This window comes from Hyaena hyaena, unplaced genomic scaffold (assembly GCF_003009895.1).
Source record: "Hyaena hyaena isolate Hyena2069 unplaced genomic scaffold, ASM300989v1 scaffold_355, whole genome shotgun sequence".
Classification (NCBI taxonomy): Eukaryota; Metazoa; Chordata; class Mammalia; order Carnivora; family Hyaenidae; genus Hyaena; species Hyaena hyaena.
The window spans coordinates 1,631,793-1,650,498 of NW_024080986.1; the positions used below are offsets into that span (position 1 = coordinate 1,631,793).

The 18,706-nt window shown below is 40.9% G+C and overlaps 1 long non-coding RNA gene across 1 annotated transcript in view; it reads left to right on the forward strand.

The window, feature by feature from the left end:
- Positions 1-1,203: 1,203 nt before the first annotated feature.
- Positions 1,204-18,706, forward strand: part of LOC120243736 — a 37,935-nt gene continuing 20,432 nt past the window's right edge. Inside the window, exons 1-3 of the long non-coding RNA XR_005531382.1 lie at positions 1,204-1,403; positions 1,503-1,670; positions 9,302-9,304. This is a non-coding gene — a long non-coding RNA (uncharacterized LOC120243736). The remainder of the gene's footprint in view (positions 1,404-1,502; positions 1,671-9,301; positions 9,305-18,706) is intronic.

The window sequence follows — 18,706 nt, forward strand, 5'->3', positions numbered from 1 at the left end:
TAGCCCTGTTAGAGATGGCCATGGAAACAAATGAATCTGTTCACTGACCTGGCCTCTAATGCCAGACTAAGGTTTACCCGAAGGATGAAAGACCAAGTTCTCTTCTATCTCTGAACATGTCTCAACCCTGGAGATCTTCCATCTCTGTCGTTGAATCCCAAGTTCGCCCACCCACACGGTGAGCAGCTCATTGGAGGGGAGTACATTTTCCCCACTTCAGCCTGGATTGGCTGATGCTTGGTGAGCTAACAAGGTGTGGTACCTGGTACAGGAGCAGAGTCAGTCTGAAGTCAGCTGACTAGGATGTCCTTCTCTCCGATGCAGACTCAACTACCTAAACAGGTAACGGAGCCAGACATCTCTTAACTGAAGTGGCCTTGTTTAGCCAACAGAGATTGGCAGCTGAGGTGGCAGTAGGAGGTTTACTGCCTCACAGGTGCCATCTGATGGTGGCAGTTGAACAGAACCTTAGTAGGTCCTTCGTGACAGCTTTGTAAGATACTGACTAGAAGCCATGCACAAATTACTTTTTCATAGTTAAACATTTTTTAAATCTTTATTTTTGAGAGAGAGAGAGAGAGAGAGAGGATGAGTGGGGGAGGAGCAGAGAAAAAGGGAGATACAGAATCCAAAGCAGGCTGATGTGGGGCTCGAACCCACAAACTGTGAGAGATCGTGATCTGAACTGAAGTCGGATGCCTAACCGACTGAGCCACCCAGGCGCCCCTCTTTTTCTTATTTAGATGCTCTCATTGTATGAGGAAAGGTGAGGAATGAACAAAGGCACATCCAGAGGGTGATGCTCAACCTCTCCCCAGATAAGAAGCTCACATCAGCCTTTTGCTTTTGTGGGGAATCAAAATTTAACATATAATCTAAAAGTCCTCCCGGCTTATGGAACTCAGTTCACAGGTTCTGGGAGAGAAGATGAAACTTTCATTTATCTTTACCCTATACATGGAGACATACTGTTTGGCATAACTGCTTAAACCAAAAGCTCATAGATTTTGATGCATTTTTATCTGCTTACACAAGATCAACTCCCACCGTAAGCACTGAATTCTGTTTACAGCAGAAGGGCAGGATCCGTGGGTAGTATAACCAGAGTGCTCCATGCTCTTTTTTTTCCCTTTTCTCAGAGACTCCAGAAGAATGTGCCTTTGCACCGCCTCACTAGCATCCCTAAATCATGATTAATTTAAAGCTCTTTCTCTCCTTAGTTAGGCCTGACACATGCGACTGCTTTTCTGTCACATCGATTTTTCTGTTCCTGCAGATTCAAAGCCAGGGTTGAGTCCTCCTAACAGGGCGAGTTCTCTGACAAGGAAATTTTGCAAGCGAATTTTACAGCTGGAGTCAAGCCTGGCAGTGAGGGCCAGAGGGGAACTGTCGCAATCCGCTGGGTAAGTATGCATTTAATAGTGTTTATCCAAGCAAGTTTGTGATTTCTTCACTCTCTCCAACAAATATGTTATTTGTAATACCTATCTTCTCTAATCTAGGTGTTTGAAAAATGCCTCTAATGTGTGTGGGCTAGACTACATTTTGTTTTTCTGTGGGTATGCTCACTTAACAAGGACAGTCTTTGAGGAACTATCAAAAACTGCTTGTCATCTTTCCAAATCATCTCTCTCTGCAGTGACCATGACTTAATCCTGAAGGAAAACAAGGTAATCTTTTCAAATAAACATTCTCAACGATGTTTAGAGAGAACCCAGTTGCTAGTACACAGGACCCTCCCGGTGACTGAAAAGTTATATTGAAGGAGTCCAATTACAGTAAGTTGGAGTGTTTGTAAGCAGTTGGTATTTTCAGACAATTAACAATAATAAGCTAACTTGCAAGCAAAGATGTGTGTGTGTGTGTGTGTGTGTGTGTGTGTGTGTGTGTTGGAAGAGTCACTTAGGATCTTGTTCCCTGGTGCTGCTGGTGGAAAGTGAGGCTCAAAGTGGTTAACCACTTGCAGTAGGTAAGGGAGTTGGTGAGGAACATCAGAATATTTAGAACCTAAGCCCATTAGCTTTCTAGGTGCTAACTTGCTTCTGGTCAGAGTAATGAAGGGATGAGGGAACATTCGATCATGAAGTAAAAAGGGAGTCCTGAAGCCACAGCCATTGGCTGTATGCAGCTTAGTAGTATGCTATTCCTTGTCTTGAGGAACTTGGCGTGAAATAAAAGGAGGAAATGTTGAGTATGGATTGAATAAACAAAACTTACTTGGATGATAGAATTAATTAAATCAATACAGACCAGGGACACGGAGTTTATTGTATTACTGACAACATTATTTTATTACAATTTTCATTTTTTTGCCAGTCTTTTCTCATCTGGTCTCTGGGCTCTTGAAGGGCCTTCGGGCCTGAAGTCCTAGGACATAATGTTGATCCTGGCACCACTGAGGGCAGGAAGAGGTGAATGAATAAATTTAGTTTTGAATTTAGTATTTTTATCTCCTATTGTTTGTGGGCTTGATGTTATCAAATTTATCATTTGTTATTTAAGATGCCCATACATTCAAAGCTTCTTTTGAAATATGTCCCCACTTATACATGACATAAGTACATCATTACCTTGTTAAAAAACCTTATAGCCATGCCATGCAGCAGAAATGCAATGTGACATACCTGTGCAATTTTAAATTTTCTAATAGCCACTGTAAAAAAGTACAAAGAATACTATGTTTTATTTAACTTAACATATCTACAGCATTACCATCTCAACAAGTAAATTAATATTATTAATGAACAAAATTGCTAATGAGATACCTTACATTCTTTTTTTTCACAGTAAGTTTTTGAAATCGAGTGTGCATCTTACACTTCAAAGGCATCTTGGTTCAGATCTACTTTTTAAAAAAAAAAATTTTAATGACTATTTATTTTTGAGAAAGAGAAAGACAGAGCACAAGCTGGGGAGGGGCAGAGAGAGAGGGAGACACAGTATCCTAAGCAGGCTCCAAGCTCTGAGCTGTCAACACAGAGCCTACTGTGGGACTTAAACTCATGACTGTGAGATCATGACTTGAACCAAAGTCAGACATTTAACTGACTGAGCTATCCTGGTGCCCCGAAACTAGAACAGACTTAACTAATAAGTTAAAAAAATACAGGAGTGCAAATCTACTTGGAATTCTTCAGGCTCATAAGAGACATGATCAGAGACTATTTTTCTTTTACATAGCCTTCTTAAGCAACAGGGGTGGGGATGTGCGTGTGTGAGCACGTGCATATGAATAGGTATGAGTGTGTGTGTGTGTGTGTGTGTGTGTGTGTGTGTTCTTTCTTATGCAGCCTAGGAACCTGGAGTATCTTTGTGACAAAGGGGTTGAAAGCAGTGAAATAGCTGCATGCTGGCAATAGCCTATGAATTAGTGGGGATTAAAAAAATTTTTTTATGTTTATTTTTTAGAGAGACAGAGCATGAGCAGGTGAGGGGCAGAGAGAGGGAGACACAGAATCCGAAGCAAGCTCCAGGCTCTGAATGGTCAGCACAGAGCCCGATGCGGGGCTCGAACCCACGAACCATGAGATCATAACCTGAGCCGAAGTCAGACACTTAACTGACTGAGACACCCAGGTGCCCCAGTGGGGATTTTTTAAAGGAAGCAGTGGAGATCTGCTGATTTTCCCTCTCCTGTCTCTTTCTCGCTAGCTCTTAGAACTTTGCCTCTGCTCATGCTTGCGGGTGTTTTGCTCCACTGTAGTGACCTTCATGATGGATCATAAGTCTCATTCTAGGTATTGGAACAATCTATAAAATTCATGAGATCTCCAACCTGTGGGCTAGGGACCCTCGGGAGATTGTAGCCTTGTAAGGTCAGGCATTTGAAAATCCATCCATCCATAGATCTCTTTTTAATCAATGAATAGTAAAAGTGAAATCCTTAGCATGTGGAAGGATAACACTTTTTGACAGCTCCAGGAGAAGACTGAGTAGGCATTCAATAGATATCATCACTACTATGTAACTTGACACAGTTAAATGCCTTATGTGAAGCATTTAACATATGGCATAATATTTAGACTTCATTATTATCTTTGTTGTTTTATAGTAGAAAAACAAATATATATATATACATCTTATTCACTATTCATTTAATAAATTTATTATTTTTTATTTTTTTGATGTTTATTTATTTTTGAGAGAGAGAGGGGGACAGACCATGAGTGAGGGAGGATCAGAGAAAGAGGGAAACACAGAATCTGAAGCAGGCTCCAGGCTCTGAGCTGTCAGCACAGAGCCCGATGCGGGTCTTGAACCCACAAACCAGGAGATCATGACCTGAGCCCAAGTCTGAGACACTCAACTGACTGAGCCACCCAGGCACCCCCAACAAATTTAGTTTTTAAACTATTATGTTCTCAATGAATTTAACATGTGGTAGAGAAAATAAACTTACAAATATATGACTACAAAACCATGCATGACTAAATAAAGAACTAAGAGATGCCACCGCAGAGGAGAGGACGGAAGCCCCTGAGGGCAGAAGTGGGGAGGAATCGAGAAGGGACTTTGAGACAGTCAGAGGAGCTCCCCACAAGCTTGGTGCCCGATGCCTGACACAGTGAAATTCATCTGCTCTATTTCAAATTTCTTTACCTTTTTCCATTTTTCTTTATCTCCCTCCAGATGAGAGTTCCATTATTTCACGATGACAAATGTTACTTCGGTTTTCTGCATCATAGTGACATAAGTGACATAGGGTCATATTCCCAGGGGTGTAGGATTGAGACCCACATCAGGCTCCTTGCTGAGTGTGGAGTCTGCTTCAGATTTTCTCTCTCTCTCTCAAAAAAAAAAAAGTATTTGAGGCTGGAGTTTCCTTACCTGTGAAGTAAGGCAGAATGACCAATTCATCCAGAATAGTATCCCTTTCAAAGTTCAGACACTACAAAGCCTTCAGATAGTGTATTCTGTTTCTGCATTTATGGGCCTTCTGTCAAGATTCATTTCCTGGAAACCACAGTTGAGAATCAAGGTATTGCAGGCAGGCACCAGCCAGTCTACAATGGGAAAATTCCATCTCATTCTATTTATCTATCTATCTATCTATCTATTTATTTATTTATAAATGCTTATTTAGTTTGGGGGGAGGGGCTGAGAGAGGGGGAGAGAGAGAATTCCAAGCAGGCTCTGCACCATCAGCACAGAGCCTGAGGCAGAACTCAATCCCACGAACAGGAAGATCATGACCTGAGCTGAAGTCAAGAGTGAGATGCTTAACAGACTGAGCCACCCAGGTCCCCGTCACCTCATTTTATTTTTACAGAAGTCAAAAGATCATCCCATCAGCTGTAGGATTTCTTCACTTAAATATAGCCTAGGACAGACTGGTGATGATTTGGCAAATCAGAGTACTGATGGCAAAAGAGTTTTAGCAAATGGCTCAGTCTAGCTTACTAGATTTACAAACACAGGACAGTGAGTTTCATCCAATATATAATAAATATCCTGAACTCTCCCTGTCCAGAAGCAAAAAAAAATTTTTTTAAAAAATTAAACATTTTCATATGGATGTAATTTGGAAGCAGATCATCTTAACCTTAGAATTTGGACTTTTCAAGAAATCAGCTTTCTTGTTATAATTAATTTGACTATGCCTGGGAATGCATTTGTATATGTACTTATGAAGTCAGGTAGAGGGGGAAAGAGAGAGAGAGAGACAAAGCATGGGGGGAGATGGTTGTGCTCAGAATGTAGTGTAGGTCTACAGCTTAAAGATCGAAATCATCTTTAAGATTACATGAGAAAATGAGAGGTTAGAAATGGAATAAGTATTTATTGACCCCACTGGTGCACTTAACCTCTGACACTGGAATTTTTTGGTTTCAAAACAGTTTTTAATCTTAGTTTCATTTTTTTATGTAAATGAAAATATCTCATTATGCTCTATGAACACATGTGGCAATTAATACACACTGTATCTCACATTCACCTTAATATCCTTGGAAGATTCTATTTGCCTTTTACAAAATGAATGTTTTGTAACCTCACTGCAGGTTGAAATTGGTATTTTACTTCTCTGCAGGTGAGCATGTGACAGTTTTGCTACATGGTAACTCAATAGAAAGGTCGTATATTGGCGATTACCATGCTCTTCCAGATTTTACATTCATTTTCTTTTTTGAGAGACAGAGAGCACAAGTGAGTGAGAGGCAGAGAGAGAGAGAGAGAGTGAGGGAGAGAGAGAGAAGCAGGCTCACCCCAAGAGGGGCTCAGCTCACCAGCTACGAGATCATGACCTGAGACGAAGTCAGATGCTTAACTGACTGAGCCCCCCAGGTGCCCCAGAATTGTAATGTTTCTTAAAAGGACATGGCTGCAAGATTAAACCCAAAATACTTACTATGGTGCATCTGCAGGGTCATCCTATTCATAATATCAGAATCACAGATCTCGTGACACTCATCCAAGGCCACCCCATCCAACATCAGTGTTTACTAATTATTGGGTAACACTGGAGTGAAAATTGCTGAGATTTCCCACCTAACCTCTTATACTTTAAAAGTAGCCAGCAGGCCTTCATACTGCATCGTGGCTGGCATGTAAAGGCCAGTAGAAGTTGTCACCCAGCATTAACAGAAACTGTCACCAACAACTTCCTGTTTAGTGTGACCGTAACTCCTGCTGCCACTATTATCATGACCATTTATTACACATTCATAGCCTTTGCCATATCAGCAGCAGGTGTATCTCTAAGTCTGACATTCTCTCCATCTCATCTACCCTTTGTGTCCCTTTTTGTCTCACTGTCCCCACAGCTTTGGTTTCACTTGTTCAACCTGTGACTGTTGCTTCAAGGGAGACCATTTTTATGTAAAGCCGAGCAAACTAAACTTGCAAAACTGTTCTGCTATACATTTTAGCCTCTCCCTGCTTGGAATTTATATATTAACAGCATGCAAAGTCTTTGAAACCGAGCGTTGGCACAAAGCTGCATCCAGACCGTGGTACACTGGGCTGTTGAATTTCCACACCCGTGTCACCTCCTTGTCACCTACCTCACAATGCAGTAGGTAACCTACAGCCAAAATTTTAGGTTTCTTTCTTCCTTCATCTAAAGTAAAATACCAGACTAGTGTGTGAAATAACGTGGCTCGGAGGTATGGTAGTGTGACCCATGGGGTTAGTGGCTGTGGAGATCCGACAGCAGATGTTTTAGGACGTTTGCCTCTTCTACTTTCTGTTTGTTCTCTCTTGAATTCTTTCTGCCCACCAGCACATCATTTCTGCCAAGCCAGAGAAGCTCTGACGTTTGGCCCAAAGAAAGGCCGTGCTGTGTAGCTCACTCATCTGGAGGCTGGTATAGAGGGACAAGTCAAGCTTGCCCTGAGTTCGGCTCTGTCAAGTCCCTGCCCCCACTGTCCAACAACAAACCCTGACCCATTTCTTAAGCAACATGGCAAGAGAGAGCAGGGAACCCTCCTTTGTTTGTTTTTCATTCATTCATTTGAGGTAAAGTACAGTCTACCTCTTAGCTGCGAAGCACGGGGGTCTCCATGAGCGTGTGAAGGAATATAGCATCTGGTTCCTGTTCTGTCTGTTACTTCCAGGATACTCCCCACCCCCATTCCCTGACTTACAATCTAATAGTTAACTGCAGAAGGGCCTTCCTCCTTTGGAAATCTCTACTGAATTATAAAAACTGGGGGAATTGGAACTTAGGAACTTTTCTAGATTTGCTTTCTTTTTCTCCCCTAAGCACACCTCACGAAGCAACTGACCTGTACCATTCATTTACCATCACCTGAACCTAACCTGCCCTCGACAGCCTGCAAAACTCATTGAATCCTTGCCTTCTGCACCCAGCACCCTGTGCTGCCCCCATCACTGGGATACACATCTTTCTTTTTCAAATCATATTTCAAATATGTCTTCCTTTCCTCTGGGTAAACTCCTCTTTTGCCTGTGGACCCAGTGAAAATGACAGAGAAAAGAATCAACTTTGAAATCTAAAGGATCTCTGCTCTTGGACTCGACTACTTACTAATTATGTCTTACTGGAAAAGTTACTGGGATTCTCTGAGCCTCAGCTTCCTCATCTGTGAAACAGAGATGATACTACTGCAAAAGAGTTATGGCTTTTTGATGGAGGTAGATAACATAAATGACCCAGCTCGGTATCTGGCACTTGGCACTCCCCAAATGTTAGTGAATATCCCTTCTCAGAAACCTCCACTGTTACATTCCTATTTAGATAGCTGTTTGCAGGATTATGTGTTTGACTCCAAGTGACTTAAGAATAGACATGGTGGCGTATTCATGTGGGGCTCCCTTCAGCCTTGCACCGTGCTTTGTACCTAACAGATGCTCAGACACCTTGGATACACCAATGTGTCACTGTAAAAATATAAATGATCATCGATCTGTGAAGAGCCAGGCACAGTGGGTGAAAAGCAGGTCGGGGTACAAAGCCCAGTTCCTTTAAAGCCTTTGCTGAGCTTTGCAGGGTTCTTAAGGGTAAGGTAGTTGCAGGGAGAAAGTGATCATCTCTGTGTGCAGGCTCAAAAAATTCAGGGCCCCAAGGTGACCTCTTCCCAGGATAACGGGCAAGATGAATCAGGAGAAGAGAGAACAGAGATGGGGCCAGCTGTTCTCAGATCTTAAGACATCCCAAACAGGAGGGAGAGACTCGGTTTTTCCAGATTAATCTTTGGTGATTTATTCTTCAGACATCATTTCAAAGGAGCATTTTAAAGTAAATTAATTGACTTCCCATGACCTTTTACCTGACTTGTATCATCAAAAGAAACTAGATCTTGAAACTGAAAAAAAAATGCTTGATTTATTTTTTGTGACTTACAAACTACCGCAAAATGGCAAGTTTTTAAAATTCTAAATATCCCCCCCCCCCCGCCATTTACGCAGTACGTTGAAGCAGCTCAAGTTTGGAACATCCCAATTTTAGCAAATGAGTTTGAGTGAGTGAGTGAGTGAGTGAGGGGTGTTGTATGTGTGGGTAAATGATAAATGTATAATCTGAGACACACAAAAATGAGAAAGTATTGGCTGTTTTTAAAACAGTCATTTCCCCTTTCAACCGTACTGACTTGATGATATTCTTGAGTTCCCCTCTCTCCAACAATACTTGAGTATTGTTCTCACTGTCTTTAAATAGTGAGTAAATTCTTGAGTAAATTCTCACTAGTAGAAGCTGGTGGCCTTTGAAGTGCGGGTAGCAGTCAGTCTATCAGGGAGTTGCAAGATCAATTTAGTGGGGTTTTCTTTTTTTGACTAAAGGAGTAGAGTAGTATAGAGAGTAAAATAGAAAAGAAAATATCTGAATGCATCACATAGGAAGGATGTATTTTATTTTGTTAAACATTCATTTGCATTTTATATATGAATCATGAAATGTGTTTATGCATGTGGTGAGTTGGGATGTACATGTAATTTTCAGTGTGGACATATCTGTGATGTGATGGTGATGAAGCTCTGGCCAATGAAATGTCAAGGGAGGTCTGGTGGGAAGGGCTGGGTACAGATGGGATCTGGGGAAAGAGTATTCACTTGAATCATGGTACAGCGTAGAGCTACTGTCTTTTCTCTTATCGGATATTGTTGTACCTGTACGTGCTTTCTAGAACTGTGGTACCATCTTGCAACCATAAAGGGAATTCATATGAGATCATGTTGAATTTAGCAAAATGGAGGGAAGGTGGAAGAAATCTGGGTCTTAGGTTTATTGTTAAACTGTGATATTAAATACTTCTGGAACTATTCCAGCTCTGGACTTGTTACATGAGATAATAAATCCCCTTACTGTTTAAACCACTTGAGTTAGTATTTTGTTACTCATAGCTGAAAGAACCCCAAAGGATAAAGAAAGCTTATGTTAGGAAGTGCAAGTAAATCAAACACTGATAGATTGGTCTGGCAGTGGGAAAGCTTGAATAGGTAGAGGGGATCAAAACATGAAGGATGTTGAGTTTCAGGTCCAAGCATTGTTATGGAGACAGTACAGTCTTGTGGTCATGAATACAGACTCAGGAGTAGATTGTCTGAGCTCAAACCTGTGTCCTACTTATTAGCTGGGTTACATGGGGAAAGTAATTTTTTAAAATATTTATTTATTTTTAAGAGAAAGAGAGAGAGAAGGAGAGAGAGCAAGCAGGGGAAGGACACAAAGAGAGAGGGAGAGAGAGAGAATCCCAAGCAAGCTCCTTACATCAGTGCAGAGCCCAATGTGGGGCTCAAATTCACAAACCATGAGATTATTACCTGAGTGAAAATCAAGAGCCAGTCACTTAATTGACTGAGCCACCTAGGCACCCTAGGGAAGTAACTGTTTTGAGCAGTGTGTTGGAATATTTATTAATCTGGTGCCATTGTCCAGAGTGGATTGGAAGTCAGAAGAAATTGGAGGTGGTGGAACTAGAGAGAAGATTGTGGTGAACCATGAGGGTGTGGTTTGGAGGTGGAAAGAAAACCCATAGGAAGGAGGCGTAAGCAGGTGGACTTGACAAACTGGCTATGGGAGACAGGCCTTGGGAAGGACTCAAGTCTGGTATTGATTTCAGTGCTGGAATTCTCCAGCGGGAAAGGGATGTGTGTGGTGCGGTGGGACTCAGGAGTGGGCAGGGGGTAACTTCCCATGATCCCCTTTACGGGATGGTGCTGTATGCACTTACTATTTCCTCATCTCAAGCCCATTTTATGGAAGGTGTGCTGAAGTTACAAGAAGTTAAGAAGCTTTTCCTATGATATAGTAAATGGCAAAGCCTAGATTTAATCCCAGGTCATTTTTACTTTCAATCTCTTGAGAGTCATATGAAATAGCGAAGTCATTAGGAAGAGAACAGGTTTTAGTGAGAAGACAGAATTTAATAGATCCATAATACAGATAAGTAAATAAAGGAAGGATGGTGAATAGGACTCGAAGACAGATATTTTTTAACTGATGTGTTTTTTTTCTAATTGAAAAAAATAAAAAGTCAGGTGAGAAAACAAAGACAACAGAGAAGCAGGAGGAATGGTTGTGAGGACAATGAGAACAGCATAGAGGCAATGAGTCCCATCAGGGAGTGTACAGTGGGAGATGTCCCCACCCAACCTGGGTGTCACTGCTTGAGGAAAGAAGGGAGTGAGGGCTGAGAAAAGAGCACCAGATACAATAGTAAGTGGCTTCCTGGTGACTTTCAATCAAGAAATCCCAATAAGCTTGACAAACATATATGCTAGATTATAGAATATCGGAGTGAGTGGAGAGAGACTATGGACCATTAATGGAAAGTTGCAATGGAAAGTAAAGATTTGACATGAAAGGGAAGATAGTCTCTTGTTTAAAGTAAAAAAAGAAGGAGATGGTGATGGAAATAAGCTGATGATACTTTAGAAACGGAGACTAACTGACGAAACAGGAATCTATAGAAATCTAGACGGAAGGAGGGAGGGAGGAAAAGCAACAGAAGAAGAGGAAAAGGAGTCATTGTCCCCAGAAAGTAGGAAGGATTTTTTTTTTGAGAGAAAGAATGGAAGCAATCTGTGTATCAACTGTTTTGTAATTTAAAAGAGGTAAATATGAGTATAAGAACTAGGTATTAGTATTCAGGGAGCAGGAGAAATTACAGGCTGTGACTTTATCCTGCAACACATAATGCCTTCAGGAGATGGTGAGGAGAAAATAGACACTTTGCAGGGGATGTGGAATTTGCAACCAATTCAAGAAAATGGTACAGGGACATAGTGAATGCACACTGAAGTGATGTCGGTGTTCACCCTCTGGAGCAGATTCTGAGTGGTGCTGTCATTGGAAAGGGCTTAGAATGCTAGTCATGGCTCTGCTGTTATTAGTTGGAAAGTCTTTTTTATTGTATTTTATTTATTTTTTATTTTATTTTATTTTTTAAAATTTATTTAAAGAGAGTGAGAGAGAGAGAGCTAGAGGGGCAGAGAGAGAGGGGGAGACAGTAAGTCTCATGTAGGCTCCCACTGTCAGCATTCAGGGCTCCAACGCATGAACCATGAGATCAGGACCTGAGCCAAAATCAAGAGCCAGACACTTAACCGACTCAGTCACTCAGGAACCCCTGGAAAGTCTTCTTTAAAAAAAATATTTATCTTCTCAGAGCTAGAACAAAAAATCCTAAAATTTGTATGGAACCACAAAAGACCCCGAATAGCCAAAGTAATGTTGAAAAAGAAAACCAAGGAGGGAGGCATCACAATCTTGGACTTTAGCCTGCACTACAAAGCTATAATCATCAAAACTGTATGGTATAAACACAAAAACAGACACAAAGACCAATAGAATAGAATAGAGAACCCTGAACTGAACCCACAAATGTATGTTCAACTAATATTTGACAAAGTAGGAAAGAGTATCTGATGGAAAAAAGACAATCTCTTTATCAAATAGTGCTGGGAGAACTGGACAGCAACATGCAGAAGAATGAAAGAAATAACTTTCTTATACCATACACAAAAATAAACTCAAAGTAGATGAAAGAACTAAATGTAAGATAGGAAACCATCAAAGCCCTAGAGAAAACAGGCAACAATCTCTCTGACCTCAGTGCAGCAGCTCCTTACTGATACATCTCTGAAGGCAAGGGAAATAAAAGCAAGAATGAACTATTGGGTCCTCATCAAGATTTATCTCATCAAGATAAAAACTTTCTGCACTGCAAAGGAAACAATAAACAAAGTTGAAAGGCAACCGATGGAATGGGAGAAGATATTTGTAAATTACATACGGGATAAAGAGTTAGTATCCAAAATCTACAAAGAACTCAACCCCCCAAAAACAAATAATCCAGTGAATAAATGGGCAGACGACATGAATAGACACTTTTCCAAAGAAGACATACAGATGGCTAGCAGGCACATAAAAAGATGTTCAACATCACTCATCATCAGGGAAATACAAATCAAAATCACATTGGATACCACCGCACATCAGTCAGAATGGGTAAAAATAACAACTCAGGAAACAACAGATGTTGGCGAGGATGTGGAGAAACGGGAACCCTCTTGCACTGTTGGTGGGAATGCAAACTGGTGCAGCCGTTCTGGAAAACAGTATAGAAGTTCCTCAAAAAATTAAAAATAGAATTACCCTATGACCAGCACTAGCACTACTAGGAATTTATCCAAAGGACATAGAAGTGCTGATTCATAGGGGAACATGTACCCCAATGTTTATAGCAGCACTACTAACAAAAGCCAAATTATGGAAAGAGTCCAAATGTCCATCAACTGATGAATGGATAAAGATGATGTGCTTTATGTACACAATGGAATACTACTTGGCAATGAGAAAGAATGAAATCTTGCCATTTGCAACAACATGGGTGGAACTGGAGGGCATTATGCTGAGTGAAATAAGTCAGTCAGAGAAAGACAGATATCATATGTTTTCACTCATATGTGGAACTTGAGAAACTTAATAGAAGACCATGGGGGAAGGGAAGGGAAAAAAAAAGTTACAGAGAGGAAGAGAAGCAAACCTTAAGAGACTCTTAAATACTGAGAACAAATTGAGGGTTGATGGTGGGGAGGAGAGGGGAAAATGGGTGATGGGCATTGAGGAGGGCACTTGTTGGGATGAGCACTGGGTGTTGTATGTAAGCGATGAATCCTGGGAATCTACTCCAGAAGCCAAGAGCACACTGTATACACTGTATGTTAGCTAACTTGACAATAAATTATATTAAAAAAAATAAATAAAGCACTTTTTAAAGAATAAAAAATTAAATATTTATCCATACACTCACTCATCCATTCATTCTTCAGTTTATTTTATTTTTATATTAGAACACATTGCCTATAGCTCTTTACTGTTTTATTGTGGAAATTCATCAGGAAGACAGAAATGATGAAGATGAAGATGAAGATGAAGATGAAGATGGCGAAAAATGACAGCAAGAGGAATAGCAATAGCATCTGATAATTATTTGACTCTTCCTATGGTGGGCCACATAGTATTCTAGCTTTCTATGTGCATTAACTTATTTAACCCTCCCATCAGTTCGGTGACTTTATTAAAATTGCCCCCCGGCTTATAGAAGAAACACAGATAGAGTGAATTTAGTGGCTTAAATTTAACAACTAAGAAGCGACGAACCAGGATTTAGCCCAAGTACCCAGGCTCCAGAGAAAGAATTGTGCAAATATAAAGCCTTATCTTTTGCCAAATATCAATACAAAAGAACCAAAGTATTACATTCTTAGAACAGGCTAAGCAATTTTCAACAAGGGACATTTTTTAAATTAATGAATTTATCTTGATTACTTAAGGTATCTGTTTTCCTAATCCCGTTAGCTCTTGATAATGTTGTGTTGCCACGGTTTTGTTTGTTTTTCCACTTAGAAAACAGCACATCCCATCTTCATGTGGTTTCCTAAGGAAGATAAGCCTCTGATGTTGTTTTGTGGTTTTTATACGTAGAAGCAGCAGCAGCATTGCTCTTGGAAGAACGGTCTCCTGTGATGGATGGCTCCTACATGCCAGCTATGGCAGATGCCGTCTCAAGTTCCCTGGCTGACCATGAAGCGCTTGGTGTATCAGGCAAACATGACAGCATTGAAAGGAACACAGCTTTGTAAAAGCTAGAGAAAATTCTTTACCATATCGTAGAAAGGTGGCATAAAATCTTAAATGGATTTCCTCAGACTGTCACTTTAATAACTCCAGCCTCAAGTAGTCATTGAGCAAGATTCTAAGCAAATTGTGTTGGGTGAGTGATATTTTATACCGAGAGCTGAGTAGCACCAACAGACTCCAGACTGCTAGTCGAGCCTTACGAGGCTGTTCCAAGCAGCCCACCGTGCCTGGTAGGAAATTATTTTGTTTAATACTGCCACAGCTGTGGAAGCTTATTTGTAATATCTTCAAACTCAATTGGCTGCAGTTTGGAATTGCTATAGCTTACCTGGGAATTCGATCAAAAGGAAAGGTTAGGAAGTTAAGTGGGGGTCACATACTCTGTTGGCATCACGAAGAAAGCCCCCGAAACAGAGCTTAATCGCGGTATTGCACGTGACTCCCTCAGGGACCGTGTTAGGGGCCCTGCTGCAGGGACACCCACCCGGCAGATTTGGAACTGGCCACGAGAGAGTCAACAAATGCTAAGCTGGCGCTCTGGATTCGTGCGTTTTGTAACTCACATTAAGGTGCTGTGGGGGAAGATTTGCTTCTCCGTTTCCATACATGCCAACACTCACAGCCACATCCCGGAACTCTACAGGGGGAGCAAGAGCATTTTGGGACTCAGGAAAAGTGCACTTTCTCTTTCTGGCCTTGCTCATATGTTTATGAGGGAAGCTTCAGTAACAAAAAGCTATTGATTCAGAGCCACAGGAACTGGAGGGTCAATAGTAAAAATCATGTAGAATCCAGGCAACGAGGCCCGGTGTTGACATGGGCCCGCACAGCAGTCTCAGAGAAGGGTTAGACACCTCGCGCTGTGTCTTCAGTGATATGACCATTTAGGTCCAACTGCAAGCAAGCTGATTGCAACCTCAAAGGGCCTCACTGGTCTGCAAACAAGGCCTGACCCTTCAGGGGGTCAACGCTACCTCCTGCTCAGGTGCTAGCTTGATTCTATAGCACATTTGTTGAAAATCCATTTCCACACCTTCTTCCTAGGGTTTACTCCACAGTTTTGTCCAAAATATATATATGTATATATTTTACATCAGACTTGAAAAAGAGAAAAAAGCATCTCCAATGTTAGAAAGGCTGTAAACATACAAAGGATTTGATCCTAGCTCAGTCAGGTGTTACTCAAAATTGGTGGGAGTTCTGTGGGCTTCCTCCTTTTGATATTCCAGGGGTTCTGCAGACTTTTCTTAGATGGTAGATTTCCTTAGATGTTAGCTAATTTTATATATGGAATTTGCTTAGGAATACCATGTGTTTTTATGCTCAGAAATTCAGGCTAAGCTTGGCTTATAATGTATTTGTGTATAATGTATCTGCACTCTATTCTTGCCCCCACCCTCACTCCCCTACAAAAGATTTGGGCCCAAAGAGTTGAAGTTGTGCCTAAAAGCTCCAACTTTCACCTCGTCTCCATACAGAATATGCAAGAACATACTTCCAGGCTGGATAGACTTTAGATTGTTTGAAGCCTAAAATGGATCTTCTAAAATTTTCTAGACTTACTTTTTGTTAGCAGAAAATCTGAAGTAAACACATACTCATACAACAACCTGTATCAATTCTTCCCATTTCAGTACTTCTGCTTTTCAGCATTATTACTATTCTATTTTAAGTTCCTTTTGATGACAGAGGCTTCTCTTGGTTATCAATGTCTCCTTGATTTTTAAAAAAGTATTAATCCGATTGGGGCACTTCTCTGCTTAAAACTATTTGTTGACTTCTCATTACACTGGGTAAAAACACTCATTCTGTTCATGGGTCTACAAACCTCCATGGCATAGACTTTGCCTCATTGGAGGCTTCAGCCCTGGTCGCTCGCTCTCCATTCAGACTGGCCCATTCTGCAAGCTCTTTCCCATTGTAGGCTCCTCACACATGCTTGTTCCTCAATCTGAAATGCTCTTTTGCAGAGATGACTTCCTTTTCTTTGAATGCTGCACCTTTAGCTATTGTCTTCCCCAATTATCTTATTTAACTAGATGCTTTCCTCTCTTCCACAAGCCGCATCTCCATTTCCATATTCAGGAACAATTTTGTTTCCTTAGAAATGCTTACTATAGCGCATCTATTTTCTTGTTGACTGCCTACCTTCTGCACTTAGCCATGAGCTCTATGAGGTCAGGAACCACACGCCTATGATATTCCTGGAGCTTAACAGAGTCCATGCGCACAGTAGGTTTTCAACAACCAGTCATTGAATGAAGATGTGCCTGGGGTGGGGGGTACATGATGATGAATATGCTACATATTTGCCATCTTCAATGTAGCAGGATAGAAAGACAAAATTGAAAAAGTGACTTGAATCCAGATTATAGAAGCGCTCAATATTCTATTCTGCAGTAGGTCACCATCAGTAAAGCATTTTAAAGCAGGGGACTAATGTCACCTGGCCTATAATTTAGATAGATTGATCTGTCAAAAATCATAGCAGGTTTGGTTGTAGTAGAATTGGCCTTGAGGAGACCAACCTCAAGGAGAGGACTGATACTGGGGGAGGGGCTTGAGATCCAGAGTAGTGTTGACTAAACACTTTGATAAACTAAAGCAGGTGGATGAGAGAAAACTCTGCCTTTTGGTGGCTAATTCACTCAAAGAACATGTTTTGGGAAGGTGGTTAGGGAAAGTGGAATAAACAGTTATTGCCTATCCCAACTCTCCATCATGAGGGGTTACTTTCAAGTACACAACCTGATGTAGTTTGGCATCATTTGGTACTTTTGTTCTATACGGGTCTTCCAGTTACATGTGGGGTAAGAAAGTTAAGCCGTTGTTTTGTTGTTGTTGTTGTCTTTCAGGCCTTTATATCTTTAAGTCCAGAGCCATGTTAATTGAGATGCATTTGATTTTGTAACGCTTTTTTATGGAGTATCGTGGGGAAAGAGGGCCAGGCTGCATTTCTTTGGGAAAAAACGATCTCAATTGGTGGAATAAGATTTTGAATTGGGACTTCCTAGGCTTGGGCCCTGGCTCTGTCTTGCACCAGCTGACTACAATTGGACAACTCATTTAACCATTCAGAGCTCCATTTTCTAATCCACAAAATGAAAATGAATCATATCCTAACTCACAGTAAATGCTTTAAGACTATAAGCTACTCCACAAACCCCAGGCACTGGGATTCACAAACACTGTGTGTCTCCATCTAGCTGCATGTCAATATTTTAAGTTCTGTTTATCCAGAAATTAGTGGAAGCAGATATACAGATATGAAGGATAGAGGAGGAAGAGAACACATCAATCAAGCTAGTGTGTCCAGATGATGGAAGACCAGTGGTGCAGGGTTCATGGGCTGCACACTTTCCTTTACAGGTAAAATCTTCAGGAAATTATCAGCACCAGTCACGAAATTATCAAGTATTGCAATGTGTACAACTTTTTTTCCTTCCCTTTAGTGAATGTGTAAGAGTGTGATGGGTAGGGAAGGAGGGATAGGGTTTTCCTGTCAATCTGTCACTGCTATTGAATACACTATTATCATTGTAAGACAGTGGTATCTGAACTCTGTTTGGCCCGGGACTCTTTAGAGTCTCTGATGAGACGGATACACTCTAGAAGAATTCCCATGTACATATTCACCTCCAGTTTTGCTTATAACCTATCTAGAGAAGTGGCCATTCGTGGAACCCCAGTTAAGATACTTGGTCGTAAGACAGCAATTGAATTTTCTGTTATTATTTCAGTCTGTTTTCTATTTTGTTTTGCTTTGTTCTGTTTTAATTTAATTTTCAGTGGGATTGTTCCCCTGGCACATAAGCCGTCATGGATGTCTAGCTGAAGTTAGGAACTTCCTCAGTCTTTAACTTTTTTAGTCCTTTCAGTAATCCTACTGGGTATTGGGGTTTGTTGTTGTTTGTGTAACATTGGTGAAATGACCAACCCAAATATTTGGGATTGCCCATGAGTGACCCTGGGGAACTTGAGTATAGATTCTATCAGGAGACCATTAGCTACTTGAAACCTTTATTACAGAGCAAAATGTACCCTTTGGTCAAGGCTGCCCTTTTCTATCAGGTGTACCCTTGGAAAGATCCACATAGCGCAAAGGAAGAAATATTATTCGTAGAGTACTCTCACTGCTGGGGTATCTTACAATATGGCAGA